A 23,199-nucleotide genomic window follows, 5' to 3' on the forward strand; every position below is an offset into this window, starting at 1 on the left:
ATATCTAAAATGTACCAAAAAATTAATTTTTAAAATGCAAAAAAAAAGAATGCTTTGACTTTGTTAGTTAAATAAGCATTCCAAGAGGAGAGAAAAGCATATTGCAACACAGTGATGTTTAGAGGAAATAGAAGGAGGTAAGACTCCAAGGGTTCAAAGAGATCAAATCACAAAGTGCCTTTTGAGCCAAGCTTGAGTATAAATTGCATAGCATAGATGAGGGGAAACTATTGAAAAGTTTAAGCAATAAGTGGCTTTGTATTATTTTCCTGTGGGGGAAAATGCTCTGTGGTAGTGAAAGATGGATTGAAATAATACAGAAGGAAACTATAAACTTCTATTGCATGAGTGAAGGTCACAGTTCAACTTGTATGAAAAATATGGGCTGCAGAGGCACACGGATCTGGATTTGAAACATAGATCTTTTCCACAGCAACTTTCTGACTATGGGAATATTATTTAATATTTTTAAATTATTTTTTTCTGTGACATTTCTATACTAGAATGATAGCAGTTTCTACTTCACAGAATTATTTAATAATTTAATAAGGTAATAATTTTAGGACCCCTAATTCCTTAAGCATACTATCACTAAAATTCATTTGCTATTGTTATTATGAAAATGCCTTATAAGTATCTGGCATGTAGTACGGTCTCAAGAAAAAGTAGATTTGTTTGTACAGTTATCAGCATCCTTATAAATCTATTTATCTGTACCCTTTGAATGTGTTCAGCAGAATGCATTCTTGAAAAAGAATTCTAACAACTGGTTATAGCCAGGCATGGTGGCACAGGCCTATAATCCCTGTACTTGGGAGACTGAGGCAAGAGGAGCTCTGTGAGTTTGAGGCCTGAGTGTGCCACATAGTATGTTCAAGGTTCAAGGCCAACCTAAACTACACAGGGAGGCCTTATCTCAAAACACCAAAACCAAAACAAAATGAAAACAAACAAACAGGTTGAAAAACTAAATAAATATAAAATAAGTCTTTGCAAATTATTTTCCTAAGATGAAAAAAGAAAACCCCCAGAAACTATGATCCTATATCCTTTATGCACTGCCACAAATATCCAACCCCCTGTATCAGAGAAAGTCTCTCGTGTGTTGTCCATGGGGAGACATCTGGTAAAAGCGGAAAGAAAAATTCTGTGGGATTTTCAGGAAATATGAAGTAAAGTCCATCATGTCAAAGCCATTAAAATGGTAGACTTAATAGAGAGCCTGAGTGAACTATTTTCCCTCCTTTGTAGATAACCCAGATGAAGCTATTGCAAGGAATAAGGGAGTAAGAGAAAGGAAAGTGAAGTTTGATACCTTGATACCTTCCTATAAAAGTTAATACTTTAACATTTTCTTATATGTGCAGATACAATTTTGATTTCATAATAGTTAAAATATGTGTGTGTCATTTACTATAACAGAAATGTGTTAGGTTTCAATTAGAACAAAAAGAAAAACCACTTTCAATAAGAGTGAGAGTGAAAGTGAACAAAAGAGAGAGAGATTTAATATAAGAAGTTAAAAGCTTGGAAAATCACTGGTTATGTTGGAATGGAAGAGTAAAGATCAGGAAAAGCCATTGTAACTCTTGGGTCCACTAGCTTTCTCAGCAGTTGTAGGACATATAGAGATCCACAATGTATGTTCATAGCTGCCTGCAACTTCAAAACAGATAGTTTGCAGGACAGTTCCCAGAGCTACTGCAAAACTTCCCTGCTGCTGAAGCTCATGTATATCCCACTGCTGCCCCCAGGGCAATAAGACATTTTTGGCTTCTTTCTGCTTTTCATTTTGGCATGACTGTCTCTTATTGGCAATTGTAGGCAAGAATCTAGTTTACGAGGGAAAAAAATAGAGAGTAGAAGGATTCAGGAAAGGTGTAACTTAACAACAATCAGACATTGGAAAATAATTCTTATAGTAATCCAAGAAGTGAGTCATCTCACGACAAATCATAAAAATTTTAGCTGCTGATTTTTATTTTGTCAAAGAATGATAGAATTTATTAATACTGGCATATATACTTTCAACATACTTATATATTATCTTAAATATATGTATTTAGAAATGCTACTTGTAGGTATCAACAACTGGGATAATGCTTTTAATTAATGGTGTTGGACAACTGGATATCTATATGGAGAAGAATGAAATTGAAGCCTTTCCTCATATCATACACAGAAAAAGGGGGTAAATGTTATAGCTATAGCTATAAAAATTCTCAAAAGAAAACAAGTCAATTTTATTACTTTGAATTAGGCAATAGTTCTTAAAAACAATAATAAAGGCACAGCTACATAAATGAGAAACAAATTGATCTTCATCAAAATGAAAAACTGTCTTTAAAAGACAAGCATTGATAAAGTAAGATATTACTCAAAGAACAAGAGAAAATATTTTAAAATAAATGTGTCTGATAAAGGACATGTATGTAAATTATGTAGTGAACTCTTACAATACAACAATAAACAGACAAATGTCCTAATGAAAAGATCGGCAAAGGATATGAATAGACATATAGTTCAAGAAAATAAACAAATAAAATGTATATTTATGAAGAGGTTTAACATCATTCATAAGGGAACTGTAAACCAAAATCATAAGGAGTTACCACTTCAAGCATAGTAGGAAGGTTCAAAAGAAAAACTCAGATAATGCCAAGTATTGGTTAAGATGTACCGAAATTGGACCCTGTTATTTTAAAATGATGCAGCTATTTCAAAAAATAGTTTGGCCTTTCCAAATGTCAAATAAAGAGTACACAATGTATCATTTCCATGCCTAGATATATATACTCAAGATAAGTGAAAATGTATGTCAATACAAAAACTTATGTGTAGATGTTTATTATAGTATTATTTATAACAGCTGAAATAGGGAACAACCTAGATATTAACTGATGAGTTGATAAAGTACATCTACACAATATTTTTGTTCTTCAAAAAGTACTGACACATGCTCTATTGTGAATTAAACTTGATCATAATTGTATGTGAATAAAATCATACAAAAGGCTGCCTATTGTAAGATTTGATTTTCATGAAATATTCAGAATAGGTAAAATTAAAGAGACAAAAAATTACACAGTGATCTGTAGATACTGAGGTGAAGGGGAAGGAATGGGTATTGAATGCTATAAGATTTCCTTGGAGGGAGATAAAAATGTTCTAAAATTAATTAGTGGTGAATATATTGAAAGCCCACTAAATTGTATACTTTAAGCAAATGAATTTTACATGTGAATTTTATCTCAATGAAAGCTGTAAGTTAAAAATAGACAGACTGAAACATGATAAAAGGAATCCAGAGAATAGAATGCTAGCAATTCAACTTCTTCTGCTAACATTACTAAAACTTAAAATCATATTTTCTTCAAATTTTTATTTTATTAGTACATCTTTGCAGTACAGAATGACTACATTCATCATGGGGAGTTGGTACATGTACATAACACCTTTCCTCCTCTCCTCCTCTCTCCCTCCATTTCTTGGTCCCTCTAAAAAGTATGTTATGAAATAGGGAACAAAAGTATAAAATAATAAAATAAAAAATTTATTGGTGTATTAGATGTATAAAATAGTGACTAATGTTTTATGGATTAAATGTTACATTATCAAATGACAATGATCATGTGTGTTTTGTACTGTACAACATGGTGTCAATCTAATGGGACAATTAATACATATTTTCAATGATGCTTCTCTTTAGTTCGAGAAAACATAATGCTAATAGTGAAATGAAAAGCTCTGGAAATAGATTCTAAATTTTAAAAATCTATTACAGGTACATAAAATATGTACCATATAATGAAGTTAAGATCATCCTATAAAATAAAAATAAAAAAATAGTAAATAATGCTAAATTGGAAAGAATTTAGGGAAAATAAATATTTTGCATTTATTATGTTTCAATTGAAGCAAAGAAAGTTACTTCTAGGACTGGTAATGATTCAGTAAAATGTAATAGTAGCATAAAGGTGATTAACCTTATTAGGAGAGAATGATATTGAATTTTTCAATAGAAATAGTTTTATTTTTTCTTCAATAACAGCAACTAAGAAAATAGAAAAATAATAAGTATTGCATTTTAAATATCTAGATAAAGATAAACATTGGGTGCATTTAAATTTTAAATAAAATCTATTATTTTCTTGGTTTTAGCATTATAGCAAAATGTTATTTTTCTGATATACTAATAATGAATGCTTTAAATGTCCTATATATATTTCCTTTCATAGTTATTAACTTAAAAGGAAAAGTAATTATGGTAAATAGAATAACTTGTGAATAGATTGAGTATTCTATATAATCACTGCTTGTTATATATTATATTTACGTATTATATACTTCTAAAATAATTTTATTTCTACTAATTTATCTTACATTCCCTATTCTATGATACTATCTTGTGATCCCTTGAAGTTTTTTGAGAGTTGCTGGGGACTTAGCTCAGTGGTTCCAGTGCCTGCCTTGCAAGCGCAAGGACCTGAGTTCGATCCCCGGTACCATAAAAAAAAAAAAAAAAAAAGAAAGAAAGAAATTTTATGAGAGTATTCATCTTTAACATAATGTTCTTATTCTTAGTTTTCCTCATCTGCATTGTTTTATAATCTGCTTATTAGATATAAAATTTTCCCTTTCATTCAATTTAAATCTTCCCTAAAACACTAATTCATATAAATTAAATCATGACCTGTCATTGAAGTAAAAATAATTAGAAAAGATTACTAGTAGCATTCTTCTTTCACCTGCCAGAAATATTTTAATTTTCTGTCTTTCCACAGAAATATTCCTCAGGATCTTGACCATGTCTTCAACCCATACTCTTTTGGGTCAACTAAATTGATGACACTTTCTTTGGATACAGTTGAAAAGAATCAACAAATATACTGGATGCCTGGGTATAGCACAAAATTGTATCAGGTGGTAGTGGGTAATTCTCATGAAAATTCAGGAGGCTGCTACTTTGGCAAAGTTTCTAAAAGGCCAGAGGCCTGAGTCATGTTAACATTTATTCTAAGGCAAAAGATAATTTTACACGCATTGAACCCTCCTACTACTGAGAAAAAGCCTCTCTTTGATTCTGTAGGTAGCATGCATTGCCATGTCTTCCTCAGACTGTACCTAAGACCTTCTGGGTGACTCCTATTACCAATGGTATGAAAAAGAAAACTTCAAAGTTGGTTTACACATGAAAAATAGATTTTAACAAGTCAGAACTATGTAACTATAAGTAACAACTTCATTCATTTGGGACAATAAAGAAGAGAAATCAGTGTGCAATCTCAAGCAGTGCTTTTAGGGTTTCCTTTTCCTGATCATGCATATGATCAAATGTATGGGTATACACTAAATAATGAATAGCCTGAACAGATTTACTAAGTAGTCATGATTATGGAGGAAATACACATGGAGAATTAGTGACATGGCTGTTGGAGACAGAGTTAAGTGGGAGATGAGCAGAAGAGAATCTTAAATCATTACTGAGTGTGAGGATGGTAGTCTCCTAAATATGCACTGTTAACTAAAGGGAATACATTGCACAGGAGACTTAAAAATCAGATACACAAGGTGATGGGTGCTGTGGATATCAGTATCTCTCAGAAGCTACCCTCATAATGCTCAAATTTAAGAACAAAGTGTACAAAGAAGTTATACAAGAGTTAAGCCATTGGAGTATAATCTTCTCTCAGGCTAACCTGGCCAAGCAAGTTCTAAGCAATCAGTTGACTAAAGGCTAAGATGAAAGCTGAGTCTCCAGTATGGCACCATCTTCCAGGACCAGACAGACACGTGATGGGAAATTCATTACATTGGATTTTATATCATGTTAAAGGTAGCATTTTTCAGCTCTTTGGAATAAACTCTGAACAAGGATTTTCCTTCTGAGTCCCATAATCTGCCAGTAGTATTACTTTTGGACTCACTGAATACCTTATTCCCTGTTACAGGATCCCAAGTACAGTATTGTTTCTAGCCAAGAAACTTACTTACTATGAGTGAGGGGATAAACTAATATTTATGGAATTTTCTGGTGTTAACCTCATACTCCATCACCTAAAAGTATAGTGAAAACATGGGGCTTGGAACTAAGATAACAAATGGGAATAGCTCATCTCATTATTAATATCCCAAATCCTCTCCTAGCAACTATGGGCTTGCTAGTTTCTAAGTGAAGATTTCTTCTAGTTTGGCACAAAGCAAAATTTGTATGAAACTAGAAGTTGAGATTGTCTCCTTAATGGTTCATGGTGATGAACCAAGAGGCAAAGAAAGGGTTTGCCAAACAGTTTGGGGTGACTGATCCTGGTAATTGTGGGAAAACAATGTGACTGCTAAATGATGGGATGGGGTGTGAGATAGAAGATATTTTCTGGGAAGTTAATAGAGACTACAGAATTGATTGCAGATAGGACTACTAAATGTTAGGCAACTGACCAGATAAAGAAACATAAGTAGCTGAGATGACAGATGAGAAGAAGGGAGATAAATAACAGTTACCAAATAAAAGAAGCTATTAGTAGGAATTTTTTGCTTCATGCACAGGTATAGAAATTACTATAGTTTCAAAGCAAATTGTGCATTCTATAATTTGTGTACATTAACCTATATCATTTTACATAACATATTTCATGGTGAAAAAACTTTTAGTTTAATGTTTAGGCTAAAGATTATCAAAATGGGTTGTAACTAAACTAGAAGAGTATGAACCATTACCTTCATTTAGACAAACTGACGGAAATGTGCATTCTTTTCTTTGTAGGAAGAGAGTGAATATATCTTCATTTGAATAAGATATAATTACAATATGTTACATTTGGAAATGTTTTCATATCATTACTGTTTATAAATTTAAATATTGGTAGAGGGGTTTATATGATTTACATTTTCTGAAGGGTAATTAATATGCATCCTTATTTCTTTATCTGGCTGTCACATCACAGTGACAAGAGGTGTAGAAAATACATTTCTCAGAATGCTTTTCTAGTCTTAGAATCCACCCAGCTGAGGCCAGGAGGTTTGAAAGGCCAAAAACAAGAAGAAACTATTATTCTATTCTTTTCCAGTAAGGACACCTTACAGGATTCAATATGTGTGATTTTTTGCAGTTCCTTTGGATCCCCTGGGAATGATTCATCTGGGGCCTTGGTGACCTAAGATTATTAAAGGAAGCTCCCTGTGATTATTGACAATTCCTAATCCTCTTGTGGGTGCTGATGAAATGAGTAATAGTGAGTGCTCTCCATGGTCACTGCACCTCCAGCCTTTCTTATGCATCTCTAAATCACCTAGTTCACTGTATTACATTTCTTCCTCCTTGAAATACCAGTCAACTTTTTGCTTTTCAATGTATCTGATCTCTGATTGATACCATGAGATTTATTAAATTAATCCTGAAAATTCAAAATTCGGCAACATTACATGATTTAGTCTAAACATATCCAAGGAAAATTTGATAGATTGACTCTTCTTTCACTGAAAAGTCTTTAAACAGGCTTCACAGGATGAGAAATAAGAGAACATGGTTGATTTATTTCCTTCTTTCTTTCCCTCTACCCTTCCTTCTCCTTCCTTTTTTTTTTTTTTTTTTTTTGTACCAGGGATTGAACTCAGGTCCTTGCACTGCTTGCACAGCAGGTGGCAAAACCACTGAGCTAAATCCCCAGCCCCTCCTTCCCTTCTTTTCTCTCTCTTCCCCTTCTCTCCCTTTCTCCTTTCCTTCCCTGTTTTTGATGCTAGAAAGCAAGTGTTTTATTGATTTAAATATTTGAGCTGGGGTGGATGATGCAACATTTCCCTTAAAAGATTTACCTCCTGAACATTGAAATGTGCTGCTTTGTAATTCAGAAATCTAAGGGTCAATCCAAGAAACTGCAATCAATAAAAGGTGATTACAATGCGTCATATGGATGAGCATAGGTTTTACATGAATTAAAATGTTTTCAGAGTTTGCTTGAATAACATGAATATGCAACTTTCCCTATCTTCCTATCCTTCTCCTTGCTTCACTATATTGATGTTGGCCATTAATTAAAAATAATAAGGATGGTTATGTCAATAGCTTGAATTTACTGAGCAGATATTGGTCAGACATTATGCCAAACACTTCACATATGTTTTCATCCAATCTTCACCATAATCTTATTATTGCCTGCATTTTATGGACTGAAAAGATGAGGCTTAGAAGAACCAAGTGCTTTTTCCATACAGGTGCTAGCATAAAATAGTAAGTGAGCCTACTCCTTCAAGTATGCCATTTGCTCATTTGGGTACTATGTTGATGCTCTTGGAGAAAGTCCTATTATTGAGGCTTTGGAGAAATCCAAATGTAAGGCTCTCCCTTTTTTCTTCTTTCTATAAATACCTTTGTGAAAATAAACTCATACTCAGGATTTAAATTAAACTAAAGTGGCAAAGGAAATGAGGACAGTTACCTAAAATAAAATCTACTTTCTGCTTTATGGGTAGTGGATTTTTATAGGGCTCTTTTGCTTCTCAAGAAGAACTCTGGATTTATTTCCTGCTGGTGGAAACTTTTATTCTCCTAGTTTAAAATAAGGTTGAACTAACTAGGAGAAGGAAAGGCTCTATATAAACTGGGCAGACTTTTACAATATCTTGATGTTTGAAGTAACCTGAAAGCATTTGTTTGCCTTTCCATTACAATTTTTCTCAAGTGATGTGAATTCTTTTTGGCTTGGTTGACGTGGGAACCTGCATCCGAGTCCTTTGAAGTTTCAGGCTCGGGAACTCCAACAGGAAGGACAAGAAGAGTAAAGGGGAGTAACTGTAGGCATAGTGACACACCACCACATGTTACCCTGCACTAGTTTGATCTGCACTAAACTCATCGGTGGAGAACTGCTGTGTACCCTTCAACCGCCAGTCTTAATGTGATCCAATTTCCACCTTTAGCTATCTCTTAAAAATCCACGTCGTCCTTCAGAGACAGTTATGGGCTAGGTGCCTCGTTATGTGTCCTCACAGTTTCCTATCAAACCATGTGGTACTCACCAAGACTGTTACATGATTGTAATACTATTCATTTTATATTTTCTTTTCTTTTTAGCCTGGAGATGATGATATACTGCAGACTAGAGAAGTTGGCTTAGTTTTAATTTCTGTAAATTTACAATCAAAGATTGTAGTAGCAACATGGATAAATACAAAGGGGGAAGAGAGCATGCTTTCCTTGGGAGATAAACTAGTGAATTGAATTTTCTATTTTAGAACTTGGACAGGCATGTCCCTGAACAGGAAAAAAACTCTCAGGTGTGGAGTAGGTTTTGTCAATAACACTAATTCCGCTGATAAATAATTATTTAGGGTGGAGGATGTCAAGTCACTGGTTTAAAACCAAATTTTGTTTGGTGATACTACATGTAGTTTTAGTTATGGGGCAAAAATCAATAATTTTAAGCTTGGAAGCAATCTAATGTCAAATACAATTATTGTCTTATATGCCAACTTTACAGGTAAAGAAGTAGGTGCTCAAAGTCACACAGCTATTAGTTTTGATACTGAAAGGTAGAGTTGATTCTCACCAACATTAATACACTTTTCAAAAAAAATGGAAGTTTCATAAATGTACATCAGCCAACGAGTGTCCTCTGTTGCAGGTAATGGAAGTAGACTTTGGTTAACTTCAGCAAAAGTGAAATTTACAGAAACATTTCAAGAACATGTGAAATAAAATGAGGATGAATCTGGCTTTAGCTGAATAAACCAGGAAGCTCCCTTGGGTCAAAACTCCACAACCATGTAAGTACAATTGACTCATTGTTAATGGAAGATTACAATGACAGTGTAGGATGTTGGGAATTAATGTTGGTTCAGTATACCAATTCTCTGGATGAATCCTTTTACCCACGGCCTACTTATGTGGGCCATTAGTCACAAATCACTTTAGAGAAGCAAATTATCAGTGTTCGAGCTAACATATTGAATTATGAATCTCCAAGATATGTTTATTTGATATTAATTTTAAATTGTATTACTTCCTCCTTTGATTAATATCCCTAGCATCTATTGTTCACACCAATTCCCATGAATTTACAAACATAATTGTCAAGCTTCTGAAGTTTCTTTGGCTAGGAGCCATTTCTCTTTGGAACCATACTGAAATTTGCTTCAACTAGAAGTCTGGGCATGATGAAGGATGTGCCTTCTTTGCATATGAAAGAAATTGACTTAATTTCAACATACCACTCCTATGGGGAAGTTACAATACTTTGAGGAAATTGGGAAAGGGTTCTTTGCTTGGTAACATAAATTTAGCGAGATAGATGAAGATAATTCAGTTGTCCCAGAATCACTGCCACATTCTCCTCCCTATTGGGTTCTCACTTTTTCTCAGACAATGCCATAACTTTTATGTAAAACAGGAAGAATGTGAACCTAATGACATTATAGTTTGGCAGTCAAATTTTCATATTTGAATAATTCAGGATTAATGCTGATGATTTATTTTGGCTTTTGTTTATTAAGCACAGTTACAACAAGTACCAAGGTTTATAGTCTGGAACTCAAGATGATGGTTGAGAGAAGTTCTGTTAATAGAAATATATTGTAAGCCAATGTGTGAAGCTCTCATACAATTTTAAACATTCTAGTAATGACATTTAACAATTAACCAGGCAAAATTTTTATATTTTACTTAATCCAACATACCATTTTTATTTTATCATAAAACAGTATACAATTATTAATGAAAAATTTTAAACGTTTTTCTTAAGCAATAGTTTTTCAATAATCCTAGGTGTATCTCACCATCTGGGAATAGTGAGTACCATACAGAATAAGTCTCAATATCTTCCACTCTAAACATTTCAGTATAGCAGACATCCTGCCCTATCATCTTTTTTTAAAAAAAAATTAATTTTATTGGTATATTTTAGATATACAATATAATGACATTCATCATTGGAAATTTGCACCTTTACATAATCTCTCTTGGTTCTTATTTTTTCCCCATTCCTCTGCCCTCCGTTTAACCCCTCCATCCCTCCCTATTTACAAAGACTTTGTTTCCATTTCTTCATTTTCTCATATTAATTCCATTCCCTTCTTTCCTTTCCCCTACCCCTCCCACTTCCCCTTCCCCTTTGCCCCTTTTCTTCCTATTTCACATTATCTATTATACCTTTTAGTCTTTATTTACACTTTCAGTTTCTCATACTAGAGAAACTATTTGGTATTTACACATGTGTGTCCTATTTATTTCACTTAAGAGTATGGCCTCAATGTAGATCCACTTAGCTGTGAATGTCTCTAATCTCTCATTTTTTATGGCTGAGTAGTACTCCATTTTATTTAAAAACCCCACATTTTCTTTATCCAATCTCCAGTTGATGGGCAATTGGGCTACTTCCAAGTTTCAGCTATTACAAAGTGTGTTGCTATGAACATGAGTGCACACATATCACTGTGGTATGATTCTTTTAATTCTTTGGGGAAGATCCCCAGCAGTGGAATAGCAGGGTCAAATGGGACTTCCAGTCCTAGTTCTTTGAGATATCTCCATACTGATTTCCACAGTGGTTGCACCAGTCTACACTCCCATCAGCAGTGAAGCAGGGTTCCTCTTTCCCTACAACCCTGCCAGCATTTGTTATTGGTTGATTTCATGATAGCAGCCATTCTTTCTGGGGTGAGGTGGAATCTCAGAGTTGTTTTCATTTGCATCTCTCATATGACCACTGAAGTTGAACATTTTTCATATGTTTATTTGCTATTTCTACTTCTTTGTCTGAGAAATGTCTGTTCATTTTAGATGCCCATTTTTGAATTGGGTCTTTCAAGTTGGGAGGGCTGATCTTTTTATGTTCTTTATAGATTCTAGATAGTAGACCTTTGTTTGAGGAACAGCAGGTGAAAATTTTTTTCCCACACTATAGGTTGTCTCTTCACACTGTTGGTGATTTCTCTTGCTGTGCAGAAGCTTTTTAATAAGAAGAGATCCCACTTGTTGATTGTTCGTGCTAGTTTATGGGAAGCTGAGGTTTTGTTCATAAAATCTTTTCCTACACCAATGTCTTCAAGAGTTCTATATAACCTCTGTTCCAGCTGGTTTAACATTTCTGTTTTAATATTTAGATCTTTCACCAATTTAAATTTTAGTTTAGTGCATGGTGAGAGATATAGGTCTATTTTTAATCTTTGGCAAGTTGAAATCCACTTTTTCCAGCACCATTTATTAAAGAGGCTATCTTTCCTGCAGTGAGGATGTTTGGCTCCTTTGTCAAAGATGAGGTAGCTGATTGTGTCTGGCATTGTTTCTGCATCTTCTAATCTGTTCCACTGGTCCTCAGGTCTGTTGCTTTGCCAGTACCATGCTGTTTTTATCACAGTATTTTGTAGTATAGTTTCAAGTTGGGGATTGTGATACCCCCTAACATGTCTCTATTGCCTAGAATTGCTTTTGCTATTCTGGGTCTCTTCTTGTTCCAAATGAATTTTTGGATTGTTTTCTCAAGGTCTGTGAAGTATCCTGCTAGAATTTTAATTGAGATTGCATTGAATCTCTGTAGCAGTTTTGGAAGTATGGCCATTTTCACTATATTGATTCTTCCTACCCAGGAGCAAGGGATGTCTTTCCATTTTCTGATATCATCTTCAATTTCTCTTTTCAGAGTGCTATAGTTTTCAGAGAAGAGGTCTTTGATTTCTTTTGTTAGGTTGATTCCTAGGTATTTCAGATGCTGTTGTGAAAGGAATTGTTTGATCTATTTCTCTCTCAGTCAGTCTGGTGTCCTTGTAGATGAAAGCTATTGATTTTTCTGTGTTGACCTTGTATCCAGCTACTTTCCTGAATTTGTTTATTAAGTCTAGAAGACTTTTGGTGGAGTTCTTTGGGTCTTCTGTATAGAGCATCATGTCATCTGCAAATAATGATGATTTGACTTCTTCATTTCCTATCTTTATTCTTTTTTTTCTTTCTCTTGTCTAATTGCTGTGGCTAATGTTTCCAAGACTGTATTGAACAGGAGTGGTAATAGTGGACATCCTTGTCTTATTCCTGATTTTAGTGTGAAACATTTCAATTTTTGACCATTTAGTATGATATTGGCTGTTGTTTTTTTATAGATGGCTTTTATCAGATTGAGGTAGAGACCGTTTATTCCAATTTTTTGTAGGGTTTTTATCATAAATGCATTCTGGATTTTGTCAAAATTCCTCATACCTTAAAATCCTGAGCTGCTAGATTTTGACTTGTCAATAATTATGCTGGATTTTTACTTTCCTTTATAATTTTCATTTCTATATTTAGCTACTATGCACAATTTTTGCCAAATCACAATTTCTTCACCAGAGTTGGTTTGTACTGTCCCCTCAGTAACAGTATTGAATCTGGAAAATTTAAGCAGAAATTACTTTTCTGAATGAATAGGGATTATTTCAAATATTCATAGGGAACAAGTCTCAGAAAATAACCAAGTACCAAATAATTAAGTACCAAGGAACATAGTCAAGGTAATTCTTAAGACCATCACTCTTGACATCTCTGCAAAACTGTCAGAACTGCATCACTAAAGTCAACTGTGCAGGCAACCCACATTCCAGTCCCCCTTCTGTCTCTCTTAGGCAGAAGCTTTCTTTCTCCCAATAAATTTTTCCTACTCTTAACCTCTTTTGTTCCTAGAATTCATTCTTTGATTTTAGAGAACATGAACTCACGTTTTGGATATCTAGTAGGTTTGGGAGTTGCATCTCTTCCCCCCACATGATTTTGGAGGTCTTCCACTGAGATTACTGGTCGGAGGCAAGAGTTTGCTTTTCTTCCATAGGTTCTAACTTTGGTCTTTTTGCTTCATATATTGTAACTTTTTGTTTCATAGGCTCTGGACATTTGTTTCATAGATTCTGTTTTTTTTTGTTTTTTTTTTCATAGATTCTGGTTTTTGTTTCATATAAATTCTGGTCTTTGTTTTGGCTTTTGTTTCAAAAGTGTTTTAATTTTAAGTTGTGTCTTTTAATATTTGCAAATTTCTTGTTTTTCTTATGAATTTTCTTTTGTTAAAATTACGTTTTATTCTTGTTTTGTATGTGTTGCATTTGGAACTGTTGCTTAAAAACGTTGTTTCATGAGAGATCCATGAATCTCTTATGAAATCTTCTCAGATAAAAACAATTCAGGCTTTTATCTGTCCCTACATAATGTCAAACTGTGGTTACTCTGCCAGCTAGTAATTGCCTTTAGGGCAGCTGCCACTCTCAAAGCAGAGAACAGGTTTCTCCAGTTGTCCTCTGGTGAATCCCCACTCCCATTGATGCCAATGGCGGATGGAACATTGACCAGATAGGCAATTGGGTTCCTTTCAGAGAGAGATCTCTGAATGTGTGGAACTAGTGGAAACTGAGGTGACAACTAAGGGGTCATGGTCAGGGCTACTCTCTGGCAGCTACCCAATGGTCTTTCAGAAGAAACTACCTCCTGATAGCCCATCTGGGTAATCAGCAGAAAATCTCCACATCTTCTCCCTATCTGGACTCCTCAATGAGGTGAAAGGGGAACTCTATCAGTGATCATCAGATATCCTCTGTCTCAGAGTGTTCTGAAGCGATGGCATCAGAGCCCTTTCTTAAACCTCCATCAAGAGTTGAGCTACAGGTTTGGACTGCTTTCTCTACTGGTAGTAAGACCTCTAGACAAATGTAGAAAATGAATCTCTGATAGATTAAAAGCTACCTGAACCTTTTCTCGCCCCCAGGCATGGTCTTCATTATTTATGTGTGTGCCTTTTCCGATAGCTTATGGACTTTGGAATGTTGACTGTGGACTTATAAAATGCTCTATGGTGATTTTTTTGGGATGTTTAACCAGGTTGAGCTTTATTTGGATTTTTTCTCTCTGCTAGTGAGTTAAAAACTTCCATTAAACTTTTCTCCTACTTGTTGGGAGTTCATTTGAGAATGCATTGTGGTCAGACCACTCCTCCTTCCAGAAAGTCAGACTAAGACAAATTTGCAACAACTATTTTGTCTTACACTAGGGAAAATAGCAATCAGTAGTTTGCATTTGTTTTTTTTATTCATTAACTAGAATATGGGACTATCTTAGAGAGCCTTTTTCTTCATTCATGTGTGGATAGGAAGTCAATAAAGGTACCTTTACTATGTAGATTGTGGCTGCTATGAGGACTTACGAATTTCAAATACTTAGTAAATTTAAAATGGACCTTAAAGGAGTAACCTTGTCTTGCTAATAAAAGTTGCCTAAATGACTGGATAGACAATAGAAATTTCTTACAGCTTTCTCAGCCCTAGTTCCCAGGGCAGAATCTCTGAACAATCTCTGGAAGTGATCTCTTTTACAGGAAAAGTGCCCTAACTTGACTGGTGACTTTTTTCCTCTCTCTCTTTCAAGGAACTAGATAGCAGTGGTTTAAATCTCTTGGTTTGCTAGCAATGCTTCCTTCTCTAATCATGATTGTTATGGCTGAAGTCAACTGTAACTTGCACTTTAAGAGTACCTACTGGAGTAAGGATATGAGTTACCTGAGGAAGATAAGATTGTGTGCTGGTAAAGGGTAGATAGTCCAGTCCAGTTTTATTTTTTGGTTCTCTCTCCAGATGATAGCTACCTACCCTGGCGTGGTATAAACCTTGAGGGATGCCCTGGGGACACCCTAGGGGGCACAGGAATCAAGCACAGACTTACGGGATGCCGTATTTGTTTCTCTTGTTTCAAATTGGGGCGCTATATCTGAACCTCTTACTCCTTTGGAATATATTAAGGAGCAATTTAGTATTTCTCTACACCCATGTGTAGTGTGCCTACCTCCTAAAACCAAATACACAGAGCCAAGTACTATGATGCTATCTCACAATTAGAATTATACTGTAAAAGAGAGAAAATGGTCAAAATAATCTTATGTTGAGATTTTCTTTACATTAAGAAGCAATTCTTGCTTTTGTTCAAATATAAATGTGGGCCATAGAAAAATGAGAGACACCTCACCCTTAAGGCATTCAGTAACTCTAAGCCTAAGGCTGCTCCTCACTCTAACCATCCGGTGCTGAGGGTGAAATTTTTAGGCCAGCTATAATTAATCTCCATGAGGCTATATCCATGTTTAGCTAAGTTGTTGAGGTCCCTCAAAGACAACATCTCTTGAAAGAAGTAAATGGCAAATATTGGACTACCTATGTTCATGTTTTTGTTTTTTTTCTCTCAGTAATCTTAGACAGATCAAATGAGACCTTGAAAAGTTTTCAGATGACCCTGATATGTACATTGAGGTCTTTAGAGGACTTACTCAGACCTATGGACTAGATTAAAAAGATGTAATGTTGCTCTTAAACATTGATTTCTAATGAGATACAAGTAGTATTAAAAGCTGCTACTACATATAGAGACAGATATTTTAATTAACAACTGGTTTCTACTAGAACACAAACAGTTCCTATACAAGACCCCCACTGCCCTGCCAATCAGGAGATTAAATAGAAGACATTTTCAGGTATGTATTCTTGAAGGTTTAAGAAAATTGAGAACTAAGTCCTTCAATTATTTTAAATTGTCAACTATTTATCAGGAAAAATAGGACATCTCTATATCCTGATTTGATAAAAGGAAATAGTTTTTCCCAAGTCACAGTCTTCCAGTATGTAGACGGTATGCTGTTATGTGCCACCTCAGAAGAGCTTTCTAGCCAAGACATCTGGTCTGCTGAATTTTCTAACAGACAGGGGTTATAATATTTCTAGATCTAAGGCACAACTTTACAGCCTTAAGGTGAACTATTTAGGCCTAATTACATCTAAGGGAACCCAAAGACTGGGGGAAGGAAGAATTAAACCAACTCTTTCCTTTCCATGTCCCAAGACTCTAAAACAGCTAAAGAGATTCTTGGAAATTACAGGCTTTTGTGGCCTTCAGATAGCAAGATATAGTGAGATTGCGTAACCCAATTTAGGGTAACCCTAAAATATAGAAAAACCCAAGAGACAGACAAGTGGGGACCTCATTCCCAGACCACACTCTAGAAGTTCAAACGAGCACTTCTAAGTGCCTGCCACAGGACACTGTCTCAGTTTGTACATTAATAAAAGGTGAGACATGGCTTCGAGAGTGTTTCTACAACATCAGAGAGCTGCTCAACAGCCTGTAGGGTATTTCAGTCATAAATTAGATATTATAGATTCAGAGTAATTCATTAAAAGGGTAAGCCCTAAACAATATAGTTAGAACACTTTCTTTCTCTTTCAAGAGGCAAAAAGCAGCCATTTGGGTTCTTTGCTTATTGGTTTGATTTTTCTGCTTGGCAATGCAGTAGGAGTAAATTATAGCTTTTTTCTCTAGGGACATGTTCGCTAAGGATCACAGATCCACACTGGAAAAGCTCCTGATCTTAATTGTCCTTCTACATCTGAGATGATTAAGATTTAGTTCTTGTGCCATACTTAAAGGCACTCTTCTATCCCTTCTCCACTGCCCTTCTCCTGAGAAATAGCTGATTCAAGTTACTTCCCTTTTCTATGGCTGCTGGATTTCAAGACAAAGCTTCCAGAATGGTGAGTTTCCCCTCCCTGGAATCCTTCCAGTGTAAAGCTGACCTTCATTTATCACTGGGCCATATAGAAAACTGGTCTAGGTTTAATCCTGAAACTCTCAAAAGATAAATGTAAAAGTTTTCATTCATACTTATTTGTCTTTCAGCCCTCAGGCAAAATTAAAGAATGGTAAGTACAGCTAACCTGGCTCTGGCCACTTCCTTGCACCTCTAGTCAGCCACCACTGGCACTGGATAAGATAAAGTCTAAGGGCCACCTTATATTGGTCACAGAACAAGAGGAATAGACAGGGATGCCTTCTTTTCCCTTTGTTTCTTTTCAAAATGGGAAAAACTGTCATAGGTAGACATCTACAGCACAGCAAGTTGGAGCCTTGGCAGGCCTTCTTCCCTCACTGCTTGAAATTCATACTTAGCTCCAAAGAATGTCACCTAGTCTCATCTACATGGAAACCTGGCCTGAGCAGACACCCACTGGAGATAGTTAAAATTACCTTTAACAGTCTGCCCCTTTAGAGGAAACAGTTATATGTGGCTAAAAACAACCATGAGATGCCTGTGTAGTTGGATATTCCAGTCAGATAAACTATCAGCTTAGGGCCCATTTTAAAATGGTCTTTGCTTTCACAGGTGTGGAAGATTTTTATTCCTTTTGATTCTTATTACAAGAGATCTCTGTTAATTGATCTACAAAGTTCTGACTAGTCTTATTTATAGTTATAAACCTTAAAATTATAAAAAGTTATTATAATTCAACTTGGCCAAATACATTTGAGTGCACTCTGGTTTATAAACAAGTTGTCTTACATTTGTGTGTGTCTGTCTGTTCAATTTGTTACAACATGTACAGCTGTTACATTTGTATGAGATTTTCTTTTGGCATTTTGGATTTTTTAAAGATGTTTGCTTGTATCTATAGATAAATGTCACTAAAGACATGATCCGGTTTAGGAAAACTACTGGACAGGACTCCCCTTGGTAAATAAAGGAGCAGCTGCCTGGAAAATAATTTATTCCACCCTTTGTTCACAAAGGGGATCCTAATAATTTCCATAGCCTTGTGGGAAATACATTGCTAAACATATTATTGTGATATGTATACATTATTCATGGTCTAAGTTTTCTATGGGAAAACAAAGTTTTATTTAAAATGCTCTTGGTACAAAACAAAATTAAGGGACAAAGGGTTTCATGTAACTGATACTCATTGTTATTTCATGGGATATATATTCATGCCTTCCAGGTGTACAAGTTGATAGATTTCCCTCTCACTGACATGGCTAGTATATATAATAGCTGCCATCTTCCCACAATGCCCTGCTCTCTACCTAAAGCCACACCAAGATGGCTTCTCCCACCAAAGGACAACCTTCTTCTTCCCAGCATGCCCCGATTCCTGCAAAAATAGTAACCTAATACTTGCTCTCCTCCTAGCAACTAGTGATGTCATAGGCTCCTCCAGTCCCTAGCCACTCCCTCACTCAACCCCACCCCAGCTCCTATAAGGCCCACCCTAGCTCCTATAAGAAGCACTCCCTGCCCTAGCCATATTGCTTTTGTCTCTCGTTTGTTCAGAGATAGTCTGGCAGATTGTCCCTGCAATAAAGGCTTGTTCTGGGCTGGTCTGGTCTTGGTTTTTGGCTTTTTTACCTGACATATCTGGTGCCAAAACCCAGGAGGTAGGCAGTCAATTAAGTGACGATCCCCTGCAGGTTGGGGTCAATTGGCCTTTTGGCCACCTTCTCTGGACCACATCTACTGAGCCAGGACCCTCTCAGGGCTTTCTGCCTTTGCCATTGTTGATGCTACACATCCACACCAGTCACCAGTCTCTGGGTGAGTAGGCAGTTCAGCCTTCCTCTCATTGGGTCCTCTGCCTTGTTCTCATTCTCTCCCTCCAGGGGACTTCTCAGAAATCCAAGCGCTTGATCAGAAAGACCCCTCAGAGAGACCCCTCAGCTGCTGGTCCCAGGACCATGTCCCTGGGGGACACCTCATCAGCCTGGCTCCTCTCATTTTCTCTCTCTGGGAGACTTACTCAGAGATTGTCCAAAGAGACAAGGATGCTCCTCTCTTTTGCTCTTCTTCCAGGGAGCTGCCTTCTCCTTACCCATTCTAACAAGGGAGCCCAACAAGCCAACCCCCTCCCTCAACACCTCTAGGTTGCCTCCTGGCACAATTCAAGCCCCTTGGATTGTTGGGACCAGACTTTAAGCCAAAAAGACTTGTTTTCTATTGTAATCAGGTTTGGCCTCAATATAAATTAGGTAATTGGTCTCAATGGCCCCAAAATGACACTTTAGATTTTAACATACTGCTTGATTTACACAATTTCTGTCAACATAATGGCAAATGGTCAGAAATTCCCTACCTACCAGCCTTCTTCTACCTATACTTTCAACCCTCCCTCTGTCAAACCTGCTCATCTTCTCAGGTACTTCTAGCCCAAATTCTTTAGCCCATCCCTCCCGATTCCACCCTTCCTGACTCTGAAGCATTGGGTCCAGCAGATCACTCACCACTCGCACCTCCCCCACCTTATAACCCTGTAAGCTCTTCTTCCATCTGTTCGCATGCTTCTTCACATCTGCCATCTTGTGACCCTCCCTTGCCTCCTCCCTCATCTCCACCATCTTGCATTTCCCCACCCCACACTCATTCTCACTACACCACCCTTCCAACATCGGCCCCAGCCACACAGATACCTCTCTGAGAGGTTGCCAGGGCTGAGGGCATTGTTAGAGTACATGTCCCCTTTTCTTTCTCTGATCTTTCTCAAATTGGGAAATGCTTAGGCTCCTTCTTCTCTGATCCTGATGTCTATATCAAAGAATTTCATTACTTGGCTCTGTCCTATGATCTGACTTGACACAATAGCTATATGATGCTGACTTTTACCCTCCCCCCAGGACAAGAAAAGAGTTTGGATGGCAGCCCAGACCACAGCAGATACATTTTATGCTGCTGATAACACCAAGCCAATGGAAACACAGGCCATCCCCTGAGAAGACCCACAATGGGACTCTCAGCTAGGCCAGGCAGATAGAGGCCACAGAGACCATATGACTCTCTGTCTCAAAAAAGGTTTAAAAAAGACAGCTCACAAGTCTGTTAACTTTGATAAGACTAAAAAATAACTCAGACCCATGAAGAAAATCTGACACAGTTCCTGTCGTGGCTCACTGAGGTCCTTCAAAGATATACCAAAATTGATCCTACCTCCCAGGCTGACATGATCATCATTAACACTCACTTTATCTCTCAGTCAGCCCCTGATATTAAGAGAAACCGAAAAAAGGTTAAAGAGGGTCAAGCAGGGCTTGCACTCAGACTAAAAAAAAACTGAAAAGAAAAAGTAAGTGATGGATTAAAAACAGCTAGAAAAGCTCTGAAGAACATAAAATAAACTAGTGAGGAAAAAAACACTCCTGACTTTAAAAGCCAAGGTGAGCACCATGTTATCCCAAAACAAAGCCAGAGAAACTACAACTGTGCTCTACCTGACATCAAGAGATTTTACAAGAAAAATCAAGTTACAAATTTTAGCTAATTGATAAGTGTATTTGTTCCCATTTAAGTTGATGTTTAATTGGTGTGCTTGAAACACTTCTTGTGGATTGTAAATTCTTGAATTGTAATTATAGGGTTAACTTGCTCTTTTGTGTTCTTTGTTGATGAAAAATTCAAGGTTACTACTGTTGACAACCAGTCAAATTTTAACATGTAACAATCTGAGAACAGAAAAAAAACATAAGGGACACTTTAAAATTTTCATAGCTAAAGACAAGTTTGTTATAGACTTATAGTGAGTCAGAGGAAAAATATTTAAAAAAGCTATAAGTAAAAGAGATATATTTTTGATATGAAAGGATTTTGTATGTTTGTCTTATTAGAAGGACAAGACCAAAAGGCCTAGGTACATTGAGAAGCTATGCGGAAGTGATTTATCAAGGAAATATGTATGTTTGCTTGTTGGTTTCAAGTTTGTTATAAAAGGTTTATAGGAATTGAGTTTTCATTCTTTCTGATTCTAATTCTACAAGAAATCTCTGTTAATTGACTTGCAAAGGTTTTGACTAGTCTTATTTATAATTACAAACCTAAAAATTATAAAGAGATATTATAATTCCATTGGGCTAAATATATTTGAGTACACTCTAGTTTTATAAATTGTCTTATATGTTTGGTTTTTGTCCAATTGTACAGTGGTTTTGTTGATAGATATAGGTTATTAAGTTCAAGGCATGCTTCCCTTGGTAAACAAAGGAGTGGCTGCATGGAAATATTTTCCAGTCTTTGTTCACTAGGGGGACCTCAACAATTTTCAGTCTTACAACAGACTGACCCAATTGTTTTCATAGCCTTATAAAAGACTTACATCAATAAATATTACTTAAATGTATGATTGTACTATGTTTACCTCAGTTGTCATAAAAAGGATAAATTCTAATATGTTGTTTATGATAATAACCTCTTTTAGATTCAGGTATTTGCCTTTTTCATACACTCCAGCTATTTATGATAACAGATACATTTATGGGCTGAGATATTTTCTTTAGATGGTATTCTATCAAAAGATAATTTAGATGAAAACTTTTGGTGTTTTTTAAAAATGAGTATGTTTAACAATGGCTATTTTATATCAAGATGGCCATTTAAATGTGTTACAAAGGTAAAGTCCTCATAATTGCCATGTTAAAATATTATTTGTGGCTCTTTTTCTGTTAATATTCTACAGGAATTCAACTACTAGAACAACCATGACTAATAACATAACAGTTCTCTATATTTTAAATTCCAAAATGCTTGCTATTTAGGTAAAATTGTAATATTTAAGTTCATTACTCTTGTTACAATGCTAATGCTATTGATCTTCTCTTCTGGGTGTTCAACAACTAAAGTTTGGAGACCAAAACTAGAAAGGTAACTGGGCTAAGAGGACAGCCAATATTTTGGCCCTGGCCCCTCAAGGTCAACAAAGACCCAGGACATGAGGGAACCTTCTCTACAGGGTCCTACATCTTTGGTAAGTCACTAAACCTCCTGAACAGGGAGATTGCTGGACACTAGAGGACAATGTATCATGTGCCAAAGGAGGGTCACCAAGAGGGAAAAATCTCCCACGCTTTCACTGAAAACAACTTGGTCAAGCAAGGCCATGACCCATCCTCATGGCTGACACTGACAAAGGAGCAGAGAGGCTCTATGCATGTTTCCAAAGTTATGGCCTGATGAGACTTAACTGACCTTGAAGATAGTAAGAGGTTCATACTGATTGATACAGGTCTCACTTTAACTTGGTCTTAAATACCCAGTAGAAAAGAATAACCATAACAAGTATAAAATAATGCCATAGTAACAAAGCTAGATATAAAAAGGGGCTCCAGTCACTGACCCCTTCCGGCAATTTCTAGCTACACCACTAGCTGACCACAGTTATGGATCATTAGGAAAAAAATACAGTTAAAATCTATAACAGCTCAGCTAGAGTTTTAAATTTCTTAGGGAGATTTGATCTTCAAATTGTCTCTTATCTTCTTACAGCTAAAACTAGAGAGATTTATAACAAAGTTTCAGACTTGCACATAAACTTTATCAATGAAAGAATCTTAAGAACCAGCAGGTTACAATCACTATTTCAATTTCTAAATGTAACTTTCTCCCCAACCTGCCCTTCCATCCT

The 23,199-nt window shown here is 36.0% G+C and overlaps 1 long non-coding RNA gene across 2 annotated transcripts in view; it reads left to right on the plus strand.

The window, feature by feature from the left end:
• Positions 1-23,199, plus strand: part of LOC101718436 (uncharacterized) — a 92,910-nt gene that overhangs the window by 58,002 nt on the left and 11,709 nt on the right. For both annotated transcript variants that reach the window (XR_001182508.3, XR_015443499.1), the window contains exons 2-4: positions 9,621-9,762; positions 17,306-17,517; positions 22,418-22,542. This is a non-coding gene — a long non-coding RNA (uncharacterized LOC101718436). The remainder of the gene's footprint in view (positions 1-9,620; positions 9,763-17,305; positions 17,518-22,417; positions 22,543-23,199) is intronic.

This window comes from Heterocephalus glaber, unplaced genomic scaffold (assembly GCF_053883595.1).
Source record: "Heterocephalus glaber isolate CG9 unplaced genomic scaffold, H.glaber_assembly_v1.0 deba00001572, whole genome shotgun sequence".
In the NCBI taxonomy this organism is placed as follows: domain Eukaryota; kingdom Metazoa; phylum Chordata; class Mammalia; order Rodentia; family Bathyergidae; genus Heterocephalus; species Heterocephalus glaber.